The sequence below is a fragment of the Mastigoproctus giganteus genome, unplaced genomic scaffold (assembly GCF_048544385.1).
Source record: "Mastigoproctus giganteus isolate SK-2022 unplaced genomic scaffold, ASM4854438v1 scaffold_31, whole genome shotgun sequence".
In the NCBI taxonomy this organism is placed as follows: domain Eukaryota; kingdom Metazoa; phylum Arthropoda; class Arachnida; order Uropygi; family Thelyphonidae; genus Mastigoproctus; species Mastigoproctus giganteus.
Genome location: NW_028328308.1, coordinates 111927 through 133443, shown reverse-complemented (window position 1 = coordinate 133443; position 21517 = coordinate 111927). Strand labels below are relative to the sequence as shown.

Here is a 21517-nt window from a genome sequence, read left to right as displayed (position 1 = left end):
CTTTCGTCGTTTATAAATCTGCGCATGCACGCTGTTACTGCAAGTTTCTCCGTAATGCGCATTTTTTGAATAAAAGAATTAAAAACGAGTTAACGGCGGGGTCAAATTGCACAATCGTCGACGTTATTTACCGGTGAAGAAAAACAATTTATACTCGGACGAATGAGATCGCTTCACGAATGACGCAGCCGGGATTAACACAAATCTTCGGCAACTAAAATCAAGACGAAAAAAAAGGCGCGGAACGAGAATCATTTCGTCTTGGTTTTGGCTCCAAAGCGAATATTCGGAATTCAAATTCGCTTTTCTGTTTCGCATTTCGAGGCCGCGCATCGCAAACATAAAATTGGGATTTTCCGGCGGTATCTGCGGAGTCCTTGAAGAGACGGAATCACCTTGAACGGCAGCCACAAGAACGGCGAAAGGTTAACTGACGAGTTCTAGTTCGGAATGCGTTTTGATCTCGAACAAGAGATTGTGACGTCAACGAATTTTACTTATTCGTTCATTTCATTTTATTTTTTTTTTCGTCGCGAGTGTACCCACAGACGCCGTTAGGACACAATCAACTGGCGCAGCTACATTGGGTCTTACGGGGCCTCAAAAACGAAACTTGTAAAAGAATTTTCACCAGAACTTCAAATATCCTAAGAAAGTTAGGTTCGCAAAGCAATTTTATATACGTTCTCAAGATTTATGAAGCATTAAATATATTAATACGTTTAGATATATAGGAATTGACCACCCAATTCTGAACACCCAATAGATACATTGGGTGTTCAGAAGTTCACATTTGCATTATGCTATTCAGATACATAAAAAAAACGATGTATCTGAATCTGAAGAGATTTGGCATAATTTGTAATTTTTTTTTTTATATTCACACGATTTATTTGTTTATTTAAAATCCCACATTACGAGAAGGCTGCCAGGATCTACTATTAACTCATGCTAGGTCAACCCAGGAAAACCAAATTAGAGACACGAGAAGAGAAAGACGGGAGGAGAAGTATGGGAACTGGAATGGGAGGGAAAAGATAGGAAAGAGGGGGATCAGCAGAGGGATCCTCCTTAGAATCTGAAAATAATAGGAATAAAGAAAAAAGAGGAGAAGTGGAACTCGCTTCTCCAACTATGGATTAACCTCCATAGCAAACCACAGCCCAGACTCTGGAATCAACATCAATCTGCGATCACTATATACAAAGATATTTGCAAGCTAGGGGCTCCTCTATTGTAAGAGCACCACAAAGGAGCATTTGTTTTAGGGCAAATAGAGCAAACTCCCTCGTTATATTTACATATATACAAAACTGAGAGTCCAAGTAAACAGATCTGAAAAGAGTCAAATCCAGGTAACGATTTACTGAAGAATGTCCAGGAGTAGAACCGGAATCTTTACATTCAAGGAATGAAGCTGTCTTAATAGAGCTCTGCCAGCAGCTAATAAAATCACAAAAAGTTCATGTGTTCAGCCACTTGGGTAATTCCATGAATAGAATTCAGTTATCACTACGTTAACACAAATAAAGTCAGTCATAAATGGAATTATAACATAAATTTGGTTCAGTCGTGAGTCAGAAAATATAATTCAGATTGATATCATACAAAAGATTTCTAGTTCCTGATATTAAGATGGAATTTGGGCTCTAAAATCCTCTCTTCTCTTGAATACTTTTGTATCATAGATATTTAATGCATTAAAAGCTGTCTGGCTCTGAATAAGAGCTAGCTTGTCATTCGGGTTAAAGTCAGAAACAACACGACGAAGATCCACACGAAAATCTTGGTAGTAACGACACTCAATGCCTTTTTGATTGGGAATATGAAATACAGCCAAACGGATAACTTTGAGGCGCTCTGTGTAAATTTAGCCAAGGACATAGGTAAAGTCCAAGTGTGTGCAGTCTACCTACCATCAGACCATACGGAAGACAACAAGTTATAACTCCACACGTGGTTTATCTGTAACCTGGATTCCGGAATTCCTACAGTTGTCACAAGAGACTTTAACATGAGACTTTAACATCCCTATAGGTGTCACAAGAGACTTCAACGTCGTACATAAACAGATTCCTGGCAGTCGAGTAGTGGGAAATACGATGGATGAACAGGGTCTCGGGCAAAGCATTCACCATCTAACCCCAGCACTGATTTTATATACCAACTTAAATATTAAACCCTGGAGAGTTCACATTGCATCCAAGAATATTCTTCTTCTGTCTCAGATTCTTACCGGTGTGATTGACGCCCCAGTCTTCGACGACTTAACTCTTCTCCACGTGCTGGACTCAGCAATCACAACCTGTACCTACCGTTGCATTCTACATTGTCCAATGCTGTCTGAAAACTTTCTTCCCAAACAACGTTTCCAATTTATTGGCCTGTGACAACCCTGTGAAATACTTCGAAAGCAAGCAGTAGAGAGTGAAGAGCCTCTCTGAATACTCCAATGATAATCTTGTCCATAATTGCATTTTGTAAACAATACTGTAAATATACGCATTGTGTAAATATTGCAAATAATTGTAATCGTGCATTTTTGTACACCCTTCTTATATTGTAAATAATTGCAATTCTTGCATTTGTGTACACCCTTCTAGCCGGTCGGCTGTGTAGCAAACACTTGCTACTTTAATAAACTGATTTAATAATACTGTAATAATAATACTGATTTACCTTAGTACCAGATTTCAAGTAACTACAATTATTCACAATAAAGGAGTCCATTTTATATACTGCAGTTCCTTTGAACTCAATAATAATAATAATAATAATAATAATACAATACAATACAATACAATTTTATTTATCAAGAGAATTCGTTTACAATAAATGAACTTGTTAAGAAAATTAAATTTCTTGACAACAAGTGGTAATTCTTCCTTTACAACAATTTTATACAAATCTGTTATCTTACAGAAAAGACTATGAAGTCATTCCACACTGTAAACAGAGGTAGTAGTTTATCTGCATATCAATTCTAATCTACTGTGTCATTGAGTATCAAAAATCTTCTTATTAGGAATTTTAATTGGAGATAGAATAACTTCTCCTGAGCCTGAAATCAACACTAGCCAAAAAGTCGTTTATTACATTCATTGTGTGCCTATCTCCAAATCTATTTAGTATCCTAGGGTGAGGCAAAGTAATTTCTTTATATTCACATTTGCCAGCGTTGCTTGTCTCCGAGGCCTGAATTCAAACTTCACTTCTGTAGGCTTATTCTGCCGGCTAACCACTATCCGCTTCGGGCTGTATCACAAAGTCAAGCAGTTCCTCTGCGGTGAGAGTTTTCCGGCAGTTGACTGCTTGTAAGGTGCGGCTTTTATAACTCTGACCTATTATGCATCTGTTTAGCTTAAGAGATTGCATGTTGACAGCGAGTTAGAAGGAACGCAGCAAACTTAACTCTGATTATTTTTGTCTACTTCTGTCTGGCAATCAAATATTCGATAAGATGACCGCTTTTGCTGGACCCACTCATCAACAGGTCTCAGATGGCCCAGCTGCTCTTTCAAAACTTACTTAATATGTACATCTCCGGAATTTAGCCTACACTTCAAGCTAGTAAGCTGCCCAATTGCAGCAATACTTTGTTGCTCCCTGCGTTTCATCTACCCGATTACTGCCTTTCTCGACGTGCCATCCGCCCCCTTTTTCAGCTCAGACCTTCGCTTATAATTCAACTGTATACAAAGAAGGATAGAACGGGCGTTCAGCAAAAGTCCTGTGCCGAATGTGGGTTCAAACCCGAGGCTCCGGCATTACTTTGTGTTACGTGTAGTAGAATCTTCTGTCGTGATTGCCAGCCACCTAAAGTTAAAAGGTTGAACAAACAACGGAGAAGAAAATGGACCTGCCACCTTTGCGCAAGTAACCCAAAAAGCGCGGACATCTCGAAGGAAGAGATATCCACTATCACTCTTGCAGAAGAAACCCCATCTGGTGTTCTTGATGTGCGCAGTTCGATTGAAGGTAGTATTGTGTCGCCTGCGTTGAGGCACCTGGAGATTTAAGCTTATGCTTTGGGAAAGACGTTGCTTCTTCGAATAGGGAGTTTGATACCGCTCCTGCTGCCTCCGGAAACTTGCAGGTTAATAGCCCCTTTGATTGTTCGTCAATTAAAAGCGCTCTAAGGGACAACACCTCCATACTCAATGCCCTCCCTGAAAGATTTAAGATAACTTTCGGGGAGATTTTGTCCCCAATAATCGACTCTCTTGCCTGCCTCAATAACGAAAATAGAAAACTCAGAGCCCAAAATACGGAAATTCTCGACCAAGTGCTCACAATGAATGAACAACTCAGGGATCTCAAAATCTTTATAAGTGAATACTGTCTTCCCTCTAGTCAGACGTCAGTGATGGACCATTTGGAACCTCAGGAGCATTCGCAGGAAGCAGATGATGCACTACTAAGACCTCCTACTCAAACTGAGCGAGTCCAGCGAGGAAATCGAGATCTCAAAAATCTGCACAGTTCACCTCGTTTTGCAGACAAAACAACTGAACAGATCGTAGCCCCGGCCGTGATGTTGAACCCTTTGGGTACTCATCCCCCTCACACCGCTCTCCATCAGCGCGATCCGACCTTCGAGGCTGACAGACCTTTTATACAGGACAAGTGTATTATTCTTGGTGAATCTAATCTGCACCAACCTTGCAAAAGACGTCAGGAGAAGCCTGGTGGCCAGGTTCTGAGCCAGGCCCAGCACGGTTACAAGAGGGTGGAGATGAGAGAAACCCCACGCCAAAACAGAGAGGAGCGGATCTATGCTCAAGCGGATGCCTTCTGTCTCTGTGACCGAATTAACTATCTTGCACAATTTCCCAGGCATAACCCACAAATGGCTTGCGCTCAAAGTGTTTTGACTGTGAAAACACAAGGTAACAGAACTCCATGCGAGGAGCCTAATATGTCGGTTCCTACTGAACCTGCCTCGGTCCATCTGTCGCGGAAACTTGAGGAGATATATAATATTTCAGCTGTCCAGACCCGAGAGAGAATTTTTGTTTCCAGACTAGGACCAGCAACAAAAGTGGAAAGTATCAGGGCACTCTTTGCCCAAGAACATGGGATCAACTTAGACGCAAAAGCGATCAAAACTAGACACCCGACCTATTCTTCCTTTATCATCTCCTGCCCTGCGAATGCAAAGCATATCGTCTTGGATTCTAGCTGCTGCCCGGTAGGCACCCTTATAAAGCCGTTCCAAGAGAGGAGCAGATCTATCGCTTATAGCGGATCCAGGCGAGATAAACAGCCATAGCTACAAAAGGATGACTTGCTACCAGGTTCACACGAAGGAGAGATTCTTTGGTTTATGCAGAATGTACGCAGCCTAAAAAACAAGCTTCATTGTCTCCAGACTCTCCTATTATTTAATGAGTTTGATGTCATCTGCCTCACAGAAACACGGTTAGCGGCAGATAGACAGCTTGATCTTACCCATTTTAACACCACCTTACAAACACATTGGGAATCACAGAATTAGCGGGCGAGGCGGAGGTGTTGAAATCCTGTTCAACGATCGCTTCCAGCCAATAAGGACACGAGTAAGCCAGTCTAACAACTTTGAGGCAGTCTCCCTGACGCTGAGGAGTCCTCTTCTTCAAATCCAATGCTGCCTGGTTTACCTTCCTCCGGACCACAATGATGACTCTAGAGCGGAGCTGCTCACGTGGTTAGCAACCAACGTAATGCCTAAAATTCCAACTGTTGTAGCAGGTGACTTTAACTTGCCACTGCCCAGGCATGGGAATGCTCTTGAGGGCCTTGAGCCCACTCTTCGGGCCTTTAACCTGACAAGGTTAGTGATGCAACCAACTAGAGCGTGTCAAGCGCTGGACCTAATCTTCCACAACTTAAAAGATATCAAACTCCTACCTGGAAACTTTCGATTCCAATCTGATCACTCGCCAATTGCATGTAAACTATCCTTACAGAGCAATTCCCTTGGGTTACCTGACGAGTATTCTGCTGAATTGCCTAGGATAGCCTTCTCTACCAAATATCTAAAGCCAGAGATCATTTTCCAATGCTTGATTGGGTTTGACTGGGGGCGTCTCTATTCTGAGCCGTTGGAGGATGCCATTATGCTCTTGTCGGAACAACTGAAGTTAATTGCACTACATGGTGCAGCCAGAATCACCAGGAGTGGTAACAGGTCGAATCGGGGTTTCAATAAGGAAACTAAGATGGCTTTCATCAAGAAACAGAAGGCCTACCGGAAATGGCAGAAAACTCAACTTCCCTAAGACCATTCCATCTTTAAGAAAGAAAGAGCTTGCTTCTTGAAAAAGAAAAGGCTGGTCCTTAACCAAGCTGTTCTCAATAGGTTGAAGAGTGGTAGAAGGATCCTTTCGAATCATCATCATCATCTAGCCATTGACAAAAAGCTTGTCCAGGAATGGGCACAGTTCAGCTTACAGCAGGCAGATTTTCCTGACTCTGATTCCTTTCTCTCGCAGGAGGACTGGTTACCTAGGGCACACTTGTCTGAAATAGAAATAACTAGAGAGACCCTAATTGATGTCATCAATAAACTACCCAACAAAGCCACTGTAGGTCCGGACGGTTTCCCACTCTTTATTATCAAAATTTGCAGCCCATATATAGTTGACATTCTCCTTCACCTTTTCAGACAAATCCTGCAATCCGGAATAGTTCCTTCAATTCGGAAAACTTACCATGTTAAGCCCATTCCAAAGATCAAGAAACCCAAATCTCCTAAAAACCTGAGACCAATATCCATCAGCTGTTCTTTACTCAAAATTTTCGAAAAAGTAATTCAGCCAACAATTGCCCAGCATTGCTTTGCACACAGGCCCGAGTACCCCCATACCGTTCTACAAAGGAGCTCGACAACTACCAATCTTCTTGATACCCTCTTCAGAATTCAGCGCACCCTTAACAACAAATCACAGATTGATATCATATTCCTCGACATAAAATCGGCTTATGACAACATACACCTCCCAGCTCTTTTTACCATTCAGAAACACTACTTCGGCCTGGCGGAAACCTTACTTCAAATTTTGAAGTCTATTTTACTTCCTAGACATCTGTCTGTGACCCACAATGACTTTCAAGTAACTATTGACGTCTCAAGAGGCATCCCACAAGGAAGCGTACTGTCAGCTATCCTGTTTGCAGCAGTTTTGGAGCCTTTCCTTACTCAAAATCCGAACTTTGTTTCTTATGCCGACGATCTGAAGTTCTACGTGAGCTCAGATCATAATCATCAGATTCATGATATCAACCAACAAGCTTCTAGGCAGATATCGAGCTTGGAAAGTTATCTTGCCACAATAGGGCTGCATCTGAGCCCTTCCAAATCAGCACAACTGACGATAACCAAGAAGAAAACCAAAAATGATATCCAAATCTTTGTGAGTGGGGAACCGGTGCAAAAGGTGATCTCTCATACTGATCTTGGCCTCACCTGGGACGTTGGGCTCACATTCAAATATATGATATCAAAGTTATTCACTGCATCCAGTTCCTTTGTGACCACATCATAGTATCCAATCAAATTGATCAGGCAACACTTTCCCTTGACAAAACCATGCTGTGTCCGAGCTATAACTGAAGTCTTGTCTAGATGATCCCGCATGCTTCTTTAACCAGTGCGTCCATTTATTTTCTGGAAGTTAAACTTTTGTCGCCCTTTGATTGTTCTTTGTGAATTGGGGTCAGACTTGGACATCTCCAGTCCATGGGTACCTCCCATTTGTCCAAAGAAGCTCTCATAATTATGGCTAAGGGTTTGCTTAATTCCTTTGCTGCCTCTTGTAATATAACTGGATAGATCCTATCCATCCCGGATGCGTTTTTAATGTTTATCTTCAACAATTTCTCCTCCACTTTCCTCTCAGTTATTACAAAATCATCTAGGTCATTGCCAGAGTTTAACTCATTTCTGGCATTCCCCTTCTTGAATAACTCCTCACGTGTGAATGTAGATGCAAAATACTTGTTTATTTTGTTAGCCACCTGAGAAGGATCCTCAACTGTTGAATCATCAATATCCAATGGACCAGTCTGATTCATCCCTTTCCTTCTATGATATCAAAGTTATTCACTGCATCCAGTTCCTTCACGCAGTTCTGATAATCTGCCTTTGTCTGCCTAATCTCCTTTGTAACTTGGTTGCAGACCAGCTTATATCTATCATAGGCTTCCATTTCACGCCTTAATTTATATCTATCCCATGCATTTTTCTTCTCTGCCACATGTGTCATTAGTTCATCTGACATCCATTTTGGCCTAAACCATGAACAATATTTCTTAGTTGGTATGTAAAGCCTAGTAGCTTCCAAGATAAGTTCTTTGAATGCTTCCCATTTTGAATTTACTGTTGGTAACATCATCAGTTGCTCCCACTGTATAGAATTTAAATACTGTCTCGGACCATCGTAGTCGCCTTTACGAAAGCAATAACCCTTCCCTTTACCCCTGATGGTAGTTACCTCTTTGAGTAAATCCCACTTCAGCACACTGTGATCACTGCCACCTAGTGGTTCATTTAACTGCAGATTCTTAATGCATGAAGAATCACTGTTGATAATCAAATCAAGAGTATTACTCCCTCTAGTTGCCTCACGAACATGCTGATGTAGAAAACAATCATCCAATAAATCCAAAAAAGTGGATTTATTGGATGATTGTTTGTGTGTGAGTGATAGTGTGTAAGTGACCAACCCATAAATTCCAGTCAATATCCGTGAAATTAAAATCCCCCATTACGAGAGATACTGATTTAATGGCCCACTCTATTTCCCTGTATAATTTCTAATTATACTCATCAGAGTTATTAGGCTTATAGCACACTCCTACTCTCAATTTTGATCTCCCAATGCTTATATCACACAAAGCAGACTCGACACTGCATTGTCCAGCGTTGTCGACTGGCTTCACCTCCTCGGATTTTATGTGCTTCTTAACTAATAGCATAACCCATCCTCCCTTCCTATCCTGTCTATCCCTCCTGTACATATTGTACTCCCCAAATTCCAGTTCTGCATTCCTTATATCTGTGTGATACCACGTCTCTGATATCCCAGCACTATCTGCTTTTGATATTTTCAGCAACATCTCAAATTCATCAAATTTATTTACCAAACTCCTAGCATTGGTGTACACGCAAGTAGACATGCACCTGTTCCTATTCTTAGCTACCCTAACACAACCCATGTGTTTACTTGTACCCCAATGACTGCCAGCACTCTCTGAAATACCCTGCATCTTGTTTTCCAGGCTGCTGCTCATTCCAATAGAAGCAGTGCAAGAATCACTTTCACCTTGGCTCTTGAGGCTGTCACAGACATTCTCTCAGATATGCCAGACAAACTGTACTTGCTACCTGGGAGTCTAAAACGCTGATGGAACTGATATTCGGGTGACTGTCAAATCAAGTGATCCCAATTTCGGCGAAGTCTGCACGGACTGCGACAGCCAAATCCTCTGCTTGCACCTTCACGATGGATGTGTTAGTAATTCTGGGTATAACCTCCATTCATAAGTACCTGGTGGATGACCACCGAGGTGTAAAGCAACGTAAACAGGAGTCGAGGTGTGGCACCCACACCACATGGAGGAATGCCGCCCCTCTATGTTACCAGGCAGTACTAGGTGGTAGATTACTCTCATCAACCGGTGCTATACCACCACTTTGCTTATTGGAGGCCCGAAGTGGTGGAACCCATGGTTAGTCTCTAGAGCTAAATTCCGGTCAACCCTTCCCCATCTCTTCCATCATGCAGTATGACCGATGACTTTTGAGGTTATGATGGGCATCGTGGCGAGATCCATTATTCCTTACATTTCGAGGGTACAGCTCTAAAACGGTGTTCGCAGGCCGGCCGCCAGTTAGTACACAGGACCGAACTTATGGGAAACTCCCTAGAAGGCTTCCGGATCAGCTAGTGTATAATCTTGCTACCTCTGCTCTGCCAGATAGTGACTGGAGGGAGTCCGAGTAGTGTGTATGCGGGGGGGGGCATTGTCGAGGCCACGTTATGTCAAGGATCTGGGTATATTCTTATCATGTGTACGCTATATCCAAAAATTTCATTACTTCATACAGCATGTCCCACCAACTTTTTCTTACTACTGAATACAACATGAATTATTAAACTAATAGAGTAAGCTTATCTGCGAAAACTTCATTCAACTTCGTTTCAAAAATATACGTGGTGTCAATTGAAATTTCAACGATTTCCATTTTCACTTGCAGTCTGCCAAACCCCATGTACTTTTTCTTACAAAATCGTAGTTATCGGTTGATTCAACTACTGATCATCTCAGATGCCCAAATTATTAGCTGTATGATGCCTTTCGCCTCAAAGGTGGTACTTGTGCATACCAACGATGTGAACATCATTATAGCGAACTCTCCAGTTAAAAAAGTCACCCAACATAAAGATTTGGGTATCATCTGGGACAAAGACCTCACCTTCTTGCCTCACTTTAATGCCACTCGAACATATTCGGCTTTATGGGCAGTAAAACAAGAGATCTCCAACTTCCATAACCCGGACCTTATCATCAAATACATTCTTCGTTGCATTTTCCCAATTCCATTATATGCCTCGACTATATGGTCCTCAGCACCCTCATCATACCAAGCCAGGTTCCTCTCCTTGGAATTCTGGATCTTGAAATGGCTAAATACGGTTGCCGGGCTAACACCTGCAATCTCAAAATCTGTTCTAGTCACTAATCTTAATACGCTTCCTTGGAGGTATCTCATCATCTCTAGGAATCTTCTCACCCTCTATCAGCTTCTATCCGGAAAACTGGTCATCCGATATTTGGGATATCATCGCCAGACCGTCCGACAGGAGAAGATGCCAGTCCAACACCTCCCCATACAGATCAAAGCTGCGTAGCATGTCCTCCCTGGACAACATGTTTCCACACAACTCCTTCCAGATATTTAATAGATTAGCCATAGACGTTGAGAAACTTTGCAAGGACAGAACATACAGAGCTTCCATTCTTGCAGACATGTATTCCTTAGTCATGTTCTAGGTTGACTCTCTGTGATGCCGCACTATCCACGCTCCGATGTATCCGTATGCACTTTTATTTGTTGTAACTTTATGTTTTTGTATTTGTTGTAACTTTATGTTTTTGTATTTGTTGTAACTTTATGTTTTTGTATTTGTTGTAACTTTATGTTTTTGTATTTGTTGTAACTTTATGTTTTTGTATTTGTTGTAACTTTATGTTTTTGTATTTGTTGTAACTTTATGTTTTTGTATCTTCACCAGTGGCTGTTTAAGGTCGTATATTGTATCTGGCTCTGTACACAATGTATTTGTCTGTATTTTATGTTTAACTCTGTATGTAACTCATGTCCTCTAGCTGCATAGCTGTAAATTGATCTTCTCTGGCTTAAAATCTCTCTACTTCATTGTGTCAAATTCAACTGTAGCCTCTACCATTTTCCCAACACCACTAATCACTTGTACCACTTTGACTTCCTATCTTTGCAACTTTACTTTCTCCAGTCCAACATTCCTAACAGTGAAGTAATTTTCCTTGGAGATTTTAATGTTCACAACTCAGCTGGCTTCCGTTTTGTAGTCACACTGAACCAGCTGGTCGGGATGCTGAGGCTTTTGCAAATACTAATAACCTTGCACAGCTTGTTCATTTACCTACAAGAATACCGGACAATCCTAATCATAAAGCCAACACGATGATCTTTTTCTCACAATCAACCTTTCTAAGTACACGGTCGAAGTGAGAGGTCCTTCAGGCACTTTAGATCACAACTTGGTGATTGTGTCTTCTCGAATGGAACCTTTATCTCATAGCTATTTCCAACCTCGTGTTGTTTGGCATTACAAGAATGGAAAATGGGATGACCTGCGAGACTTCTTTTCTTCTTTTCCTTGGTCGGATTACTGTTTCAAAAGTTCTGATGTCAACGTTAGCTCAGATCGTGTCAGTGAAATTATTCTTGCATAGATGGAATCTTTATCCCACACTCCATATTAAAATCTCGTCCTTTATCTAAACCTTGGGTTTCCAATAAATGTGCTAAGGCTCTTCTGGAGAAGAATGTTGCATATCGTAATTGACTTGTTTCTAATTCTTCAGTTTAATTTTCTGCCTACACTAAAGCTCGTAACAATTGTAAAGCAGTTATTAATCAGTCCAAACTAGAGTTTGAACAGGCTAAGAGTAGAAAATTTGCTTCTTGTCCTAATGGTAGCCGAGCATTCTGGTCTCTTGTCAAAGCTATTGGCCGCAACTTTTGCTCATCTCTGCTCCCACCTCTGTCCAAACCAGATGGTTCTGTTATCACTTCAGACAAGTATAAAGCTGACCTGCTTGCATCCCATTTTTTTTCCAACTCACGTTATAATGATCTTGGGAAAACAACTTCTACCATTCCCAACACGCTCCATTCAATGCCTCCTGTGGTCTTCCGTCAAAAGGATTTCAGAAGGATTTTGACGAATCTTGATGCTAAGAAAGCCCCGGTAATATTTCTCCACTTGTTCTCAAAACCCGTGCTCCTTAACTTACTCCTGTTATTTGCCGCCTTTTTTTACTTTCTTATTCCAAAGGTGTTTTCCCTTCTGCTTGGAAATTTGCTCATATTCAGCCAGTTCCTAAAAAGGGTGACAAATCCCTCCCATCCAATTATCGTCCCATTGCAATTACTTCTACTCTTTCTAAAGTAATGGAGAAATCAATTAACCGACAAATCTTAAACTACCTGGAACCTTCCGTCTGATCAACGATCGCCAGTATGGATTCCGTCAGTGTCGTTCCACTGGTGATATTATGGCTTATGTTACCTATTTATGTACTAATTCAATGGAAAGGTTCGGTGAAACAAAAGTAGTTGCTCTTTACATCTCAAAGGCTTTCGATCGTGTTTGTCATAAAGGTCTTCTAAACCAACTTCCATGTTATGGTTTGCCAACTGATTTTTGTAATTGGTTATCCAGTTTTCTCTCTGATCGCTCACTGTGGGTGATGGTAGATGGTTCTCTGTCTTCTAACTTCTCCACTAAGGCCGGTGTACCCCAAGGTTCAGTTCTTTCCCCTACTCTTTTCCTCTTGTATATTAATGACCTTCTTCCATTGACTGGAAATCCTATCCATAGTTTTGCCGATGATAGCAAATTGCATTCCACTTTCCATTTTCAGAAACCTTGCCCTGCTCAATCAGCTTCAACGTCTCGAAAATCTACGACCAATTCGTTAAATACCGATCTTCAGGTAATTCTCCAGTGGGGCAAAGACAACTTAGTTGATTTCAACCCTTCTAAAACTCAGTCTTGTCTTATATCTTGCAAAAAGGATTCTTCTGCTCCTATGCTTATCTTTCGTGACACTCCAATTTCTAGACAAACTGATATATCTCTTTTGGGGATTACCCTGACTTCTAATCTCTCTTGGCACAAGCACATTACAAATATTGCTTCCTCTGCATCTAAAAATCTTGGTTTTCTCTTTCGCTCTCGGCGTCACTTTTCTTCCAAACAGCTGTTCACTCTTTACGAATCGCAAATCCGCCCTATCATGGAACATTGTTCCCACATCTGGTGTGGTGCCCCCCCCCGAAACCTCCCTCAGGATTCTTGATTCTATTCAGAAGAGGGCAGTTATGTTAATTAATGATTGATCTCTAACGGAGTCTCTACACTAGGTCTAATAGACATATTGTTTCTGATGCACGCCTCTTCTACAGATATTTTCATGGGCGCAGTTCTTCTGAATTGGCTTCTATAATTCCCGCTCTCTATTTCAAAACAGTTCGAACACGTGCAGCCACCAGCCAATGTTCATTTACTGTCCAACTTCAAACTCACAGAACCAACTTTTCACCTTCCTCCTTTATTCATTCAACTGCCAGTTTTTGGAAAAACCTTCTTTCATACGTATTTCCTGAAAATTACAGTCTACAGAAGTTCAAGTCCAATATCAACCAATATCTTCTTTTGTCTTCTCAACCTCCAACCCCAGCGCAGTTCTAAGTATTATAGGTTCGAACATCTCTCGTGTTTGCGGTTTACATTAAAAAAAAAGCACTGCCAGTGGCTACTGTTAATCTATTTGTCCGTGTATCTCCCGAAGATAGCAGTTTTCCGACCCACCTAACTCTGCCTCGATAGCATCAGCAAATATTCTGGCACACTTTCTATTTAAGTTGTCCCATCCCCGTAGAAGCAGTCTCTCCTGATAACAAGTACAGACCAATCTGAAAAAATTCTACCCCTTGAGCCTTGCACAATCTTTCCAGGGCCGAATTGATCGACAAAGCTCTCATCATATACTCATTGCAGACACTTTCAAATTCAACCCTAATTCACGACTATTTTTCAACAGTGACCTGTACTTGTTACGTAATTCTGCCGGTCTCCTACTCTTAATGTCATTAGTGCCAACGTGTTCAACAATATCACCTTTGTGCCCTTAAAAGTTGATATCCGCTCTACAAAGTCATCAACCTTTCCCCTGTCAGACATACACTTATTCTGTTCTACCTATCCTTTTAACAACATTTTCCCGGTTTTCCTGGTAATAGAATCACCAACAACTACTAGTTCTAGTGGGACATCGCATTCTGCCTTGGTGGTTGCAGCTGTGTTGCATGATGATCAAGTGCAAGCTTTGGCGTTAATGTGGGCAGCTGAGAACTTAATGGGCCTCTCAATTTAGATTCTCCGAGGGCATCTACCATGTCCTCCTAGATCTCATATAGGCCCGTAATAACGCTGAGATTTCGCTGTACTACCATTAATATCATCAGAGACTCAGAAGCCTGCTGAGAGCAAAATTGAACGGAGTGAACACAGTTAAAGCCATTAAGGTCGAGAACACCACAACCAGGCCAATCCCAATTAGAAGAGGAATCTTTCAGGGAGATACTCTGCGTCCACTATGGTTCTGTCTAGCACTCAACCCGCTATCCCTCATGCTCAACGGTAGCAAGTATGGATATAACCTCAAAGGAGGAAGAAAGAACGTGTACACCCTCACAAACCTGATGTACATGGATGACATCAAGCTCTACAAGGCAACTGAGAAGCAACTCAAGCAACTTCTCAGGATCACCCAAGAATTCAGCAAGGACATCAGGATGGAATTTGGTCTAGACAAATGCAATCCCCACACACTGCACCAGGGAAAATTATTTGGCCTAAACTACCAGCTGCTGACTGCTAAAGAGATCGAAGCTATGACAGAAGGAGAGACTTACAAATACCTAGTGATGATGCAAGCTCAGCAGTTAGAGCACAAGGAAATCAAGAAGTGCCTGACCGAAAAATATCATCAGAGACTCAGAAGCCTGCTGAAAGCAAAATTGAACGGAGTGAACACGGTTAAAGCCATAAACACCTATGCAGCTCCAGTACTAACATACACCTTCGGGGTCATAGATTGGACTAACACCGAGTTAGAAGATATCATGCGAAAGACAAGGGCAATGATGACCAAGAATCGCCAACACCACCCGAAGTCAGCAGTGGAGAGAATAACAATAGCTCGAAAAGAGGGAGGAAGGGGCCTGATAGACCTGATAGAACAACAGAAAACAGCGATAGTTAACATGAAGGATTACTTCAAGAATAACATAGCATCACGCCACGAGGCCGTAAGGAAGATACATAAGTGATATACCCCACTCAACCTAATCGAGGAAACCCCTCTCGCCCAGACAGTACAAGAAACGAAGTTCGAAATATGGGCAAAGAAGACACTCCACGGCAGACACGAAAATGACCTCCATCAAGATCACATCGATAACATTGCTTTCAACGCATAGTTCACAAGCGGGATACTCTTCCCCTAGACTGAAGGATTCATGCTGGCCATCCAGGTAATCAACACCAGAAACTATAGAAAATACATCAAAGGAGCCCGGAATGTCAGATGACACATGTCGACGATGTCACCTGGCCTCACAAACGATCCAACACATCACCGCGGGGTGCAAGGATATCACCCAGACTGAGCACTCTCATAGACACGACCAGGTAGCCAGCCAGTTCCACATCAGAAGCTAGCGAGGAAATACCAGTTGACCAAAGAAAGTGTACCATACTACAAGTACGAACCCCAAGCAGTACTAGAGACCCGAACCCACAAGTTGTACAGGGACCGCGCCATAATAACGGATAAGCACATTCCGCACAACAGATCGGACATAACCCTTGTGGACAAGATGGAAAAGGCTGCCTACCTGATTGACATAGCGGTGCCCAACACTAGCAAAGTCCAGAAAACCCATGAGAAAAAATTAGGAAGTTCACGAACCTGAGATCAAGGAGATGTGGCATATCTAAGAAGTATCAACCATTCCAATTATCGTGTCATCCACCGGTATGGTGCCAAAGACTCTACATAGCAGCCTAGCAGCAATAGGTCTCTCAGCGAACACCTACAAAGAATTCCAGAAATTCGCAATCCTGAACACCTGTAGGATTGTCAGAGTTCCTTGACCGAAAGTAACACCGGACATTACAACCCCCCTGCGTACTTGGTAGCAGTACCCATCACGAGTTTACCCCCCCCCCCCAATCAGGAAGAAATAATATAAGAGGAACAACAACAACAACAATAATAATAATACAATACAATACAATTTTATGTTATCAAGAGATTTGTTTACAATAAAAGAACTTGTTAAGAAAAGTAAATTTCTTGACAACAAACAAGCTGTAATTCTTCATTTACAACAGTTTTTGCATACAATTTGTTATCTTACAGAAAAGATGTCACTACACATAGTACATTCCACACTGCAAACAGAGATAGTAATTTTCTGCATATCTATTCTAATCTACAGTATCATTGTGTATCAAAAATTTTCTTATTAGGAATTTTAATTTGGAGATAGGATAACTTCTCCTGAACCTGAAATCAACAGTAGCCAACATGCTGTTTATTATATTCATTGTGTGCCTATTTCCAAATCTATTTAGTACCCTAGGGTGAGGCAAAACAATTGCTTTTGGGTTCCTTAAATTAAGTGAGACATTCCTTTGTAGATTCGATTCTTCAAAAATAATGTTTAGATTTTTCAAGATTAAATGTAACTTCGGTTTTTGAACTGGATGAAGGATTTTATATTTCAGCAAGAATTGCCTTCTCTTATTCGATTCATTCCAAGAGTTTTTCCCCATTAAAAGTTTCAAAATCCTGTTAATTAAGTTGTTTGTTACTGTTATTTCTGTTATATTTGCTCTTGCCCATACATTTACAAAATAATTTAGTTGTGAGTCCACTAATGCATAATATAAGGTTAGGTTTGTTTTTAGATTTAATTTATTCTTAATATAGCAAAAACGTACACATAAAATCTCATTTTCTTTTACAAATTTGCATGGCCCAACTTAGACTGTAGTCAATCCATAATCCAAGGTAAAAGTGATTTGAAACTTTTTCCACAGTTAGATGTTTGCAATTCTGGAAATTCTGATCCTGTAGGCATTCATGTTTATGTAATTTTATAGTCGGATGCATCACGGTTTTATGAGGAGGTCTAATTACCAAGAATTTTGTGTTTTCAAATTTGAGTGCTAATTTATTAGCACTCATGCAATCAGTTTTGTAAATGTATTACATCCTGCTGTAAATCTTTAGCCATTTTTGTCATGTTCTTTCCAATTGTATATAAGATTATATCATCCGCATAGATTTTTATGAAGGAGTTCTTTATTACTTCGAATATTTCATTTACAAAGATGTTGAACATGATTGGTCCTGCATGTGTACCCTGAGGTACTCCCCTCTTTACATTATATGATTTTCCCTTTGTATTCTCTATTTCAACTGTGATTTTAATTTTCGTTTAATAAGATGCTAAGAGTTGATTGATTCTTCCCTTATATTACCGTATTTCAGTAATTTCTGTTGCAATATTGGGATATCAATGAAGTTATATGCTTTGGTCAAATCTATAAATAAGATCATTATGAAGTTATTGTTGTTTAAATGTAAGTTAAAAGAGTCTACTAAACTTTCTATTAATGTCTGTATGCGTCTTTGCCCTTCTGATATGAGAATAGAGAGTTGTTTAACAGTCCATATTGATTTCAATATTTACTTATATGAGAAAATACATAATTTTCTATTATCTTATTTATAACTGACTGTATTGTTATTGGTCTATAATTACAAAAGTCATCAGGTTTTCCCTTTTTATATATAGGAATTATCTTAAATGAAAGTAAATTTGTAGGATAGCTTTCCGACTCTAGCATCCGTGCTATAAGCTCCACCAAGAAAACAGTGAACTGTTCTTTATTTCTCTTTACTTCGATTACTGTTATACAGTCCAGTCCATAAGATTTCTTGTTCTTCAACTGTTCTGTAACCTTAAGGATCTCAGTGTATTGTGGACATAAGACTACAGAAGAGTTCACTATCTGAGGAAGGCTATCTTGTTGAGTAAAGGGATGTTGGCAATTATGTTTATCATATCTGTTGAGAACTAATGCAGCTTTGGCAAACATATTTGTAGCCTCATATTGTTTGTTTGTTTGTACCAGAAAGCTGCTCTAATAGTGTTTTAATTTGATTTCCCGTTGATAATTTCTTCCTAGTACTTAACAGGGTATTTATAATGTTCCATTTATCCTTTTGAGTTATCTGCTTATCCATAAAAAGTTGATTGTAATAAGTGTTTTTTGTTTTCTTATTATACCTGTCAATTTATTTCTGTTAATGCTAGTTAATATGTTAATACAAGAATTAACATGTTTCAACATGTTACACAACAGATGTAAAAGGTAAGCCTGTATTGCTTTAAAGTGTTCTATAGCAGGGGTGGGCAACTTTTTTCGTCAGCGGGTCGAATGAAATTTTCGTATCACGATGCGGGCCGAATGAAATTTTCGCATCATGATGCGGGCCGGAATAGATTGAACGATTTAATAAAAAAATCAGAATCTAAAAAATGTTATATTACTTGAATTACCAAATTATTAATGTATTTTTTAAAAAAATATCTGAATGTCCAATTATCATTGAAAATGCGGCATTCGGCATCAATTTTTCTTTTTTTTTAATTGGCTCATTTTATGGGCTATAAATTATATTAAATTAAAAATTGTAATAATTATAAAAGGCATAAAACATAAAATATCTCGCACCGATATTATTCTTTTCAATAAGAAGTCAAACCCAAAGGAACTTCGTTCGATCGATGCTACAATAATAATTAGGAAATAACTCTTTGACGCTGCGTAGAATCACTTGGTTACTATTGTACTGGCCGCGATTCCCGATTGAACCCAATTAAGCCGAACGTTTACGGCGAGTGTAGTCAGGTATGGATTTTCTATATTTATGCATTTACCGAGTGGGCCGGATTCAACATCGTCGCGGGCCGGATGTGGCCCGCGGGCCGGCTGTTGCCCACCCCTGTTCTATAGTATATTATTATTCCTCTACCCCTTCTCAAATCTCTCAACATATAGACCTTGTCATACCCTTATATTTAAAATTAGAAATTTCTTCACTTTTTATGTTAACCTCTGTTAAAACTACACAGGAAATATAATCTTTCATTGCGTTTATATATTGCAAGAAGTTAAACCAATTTTTTTCTTAATGACCTAATATTAAGAGCTACCAGAAAGAACTGATTTTTATCAATTATAAGATTTTGAATATTTGGATTATTTAAAATATGTAAAGGTGAATTGAAAGTCTGTGTTCCTCAAAAAGTATAACTGATGTCTTAACTTTAATCTAGGTCTAAATTTCAGGAAATTTAAATTTTTCACAATATAAGGGTCTATTTTATATACTGCAGATCATTTGAACTCAAAATTCTTATGGGTCTTGAAGATTCATTCTTCTTCACATAAATCCTTCCATGTTTTAACCACAGAAATTGGTAACTGTGCGTTTTTACTAATTGTTTTGTTTCCCAAAACAATTGCTTGAGGTGTGTTGTTAGTTGGTCATTTATGTAGATTGGAATATTGCTGTTGTTCTGAAATACATCATTTGCTGTCAATCGGATCTCCTTTGCCTTTCTCATCCATTTTTCCTTTACCATGTGGTTTGAAAATTTCACAGTAGTGTTCTACTTCTTTATTGTGCTGTAGCTTCAATGCAAGTCATAGTTGCTGTATAACAAGCTCTAGATCTTGGCCTATTAATAATAATAATAATAATAATAATAATAATAATAATACAATGCAATACAATACAATAATCATAATGATAATAATAATAATGCAACGCAATACAATACAATACAATTTTATTTATCAAGAGAATTCGTTTACAATAACAATAATAATAATAATAATAATAATAATAATAATAGCAGAATTGGTAGAATCGCTGTTCTCCCCAAATCGGGTGGAAAAGACTCGAATTCGAGTTCCATTTACGATTTAGTCGGTCTAAGGTGAGGGCAGAGGGCAGCATGGTTTTCCCTTCCGGAAACATCGGTTTTTCCGTCCAGCAAACAGAAAATCGAGCTGAGAACGCGCGCCATTTACAGACAAAATAATACGGAGAAATACGACCTCAATCGCTGCTGCGCCTGAAAAACAACAACAAAACATAGACGTCACTGACGAAAGGTGTGGCGGGATCTCCTCTTGCTCGACGGAACGCAATTAAGCAGAGTTTATTATTGGCGTTATTTGTTTACCACTTTAGTTTCCGTACTTGTTGACAGCGATCCGTCCACTTGCGATGTCACCAAAAAAAAGAACATCGGGATAAAATAAATAAGATTCTGCAACCTGACCAGAGTGGTTTACGTGTGGGCCGTGCATTTTTTATGGCACAGCGACCATAAAAAATGGTGGCCCTGACTGTGCGCGAAAGAATAAACAGGACCGGTTCTGCCCCTCATGACCACAATCACTATTTTGGAAATTCAGCATCTTCGGTCGCAGTTTACGGTGAAATGCAGCAACCGAGGGACGGCTCGACAAAAGAAAGACGCGTTTTCATTCTCTCTTTCGGGGTTTAAGTGAGGGAGGAAGCATATTCTCCCCCACGCTGTTCAACTGGATTCCATTCTTTGCGGAGTGGGGTGGTTTTGCGAGGTCGTGTAACTGTCCGGCGATGGGTGTAAACGACCTCCAAGTGTCACATCACCGATCGCCCCCCTCCCCCAGAAAACGATCAACGGCAGCGGTTCTGTCGCTGCAAATCGCGCTAATCGGCGAAAGGTTCGCCGTTCGAGCACTTACCTGCGATGCTGAGTTCAACAGGTGCCGGTACTCCGCGCTTTACCGATGCGGCATCGTCTCTGCTCACAGGGTGACGTCCAGCTCTGACGCGCTCCTGGCACGGAATGAAGCAATGATATTCGCCTCACTCGTGGCAACGGGAGACACCTGGTGGGGAAAAATTAAACCTCGCGACAATCGAAATTGAAGTAAGAATTTGATGCCGGCGCACTTCTGAGCGGAGGATGCTCAGGCCGAGGGCAGTTCGGACGCAATTTGTCCGAGATGAAACTGGGTTGTCGAAAGTTGAATCGGACGTCGACGGCAGATCACCGTGG

At 40.4% G+C, this 21517-nt stretch overlaps 1 protein-coding gene across 1 annotated transcript in view; it reads right to left on the bottom strand.

Annotated features, from left to right (window-relative positions):
* The window catches only part of LOC150074866 (protein ABHD15-like), an 87632-nt gene extending 66329 nt beyond the window's left edge, over positions 1 to 21303 (bottom strand). Inside the window, exon 1 of the mRNA XM_090389450.1 lies at positions 21201 to 21303. The gene's annotated coding sequence lies outside the window, so the exon portion shown is untranslated. The remainder of the gene's footprint in view (positions 1 to 21200) is intronic.
* Between the last annotated feature and the right edge of the window lie 214 nt (positions 21304 to 21517).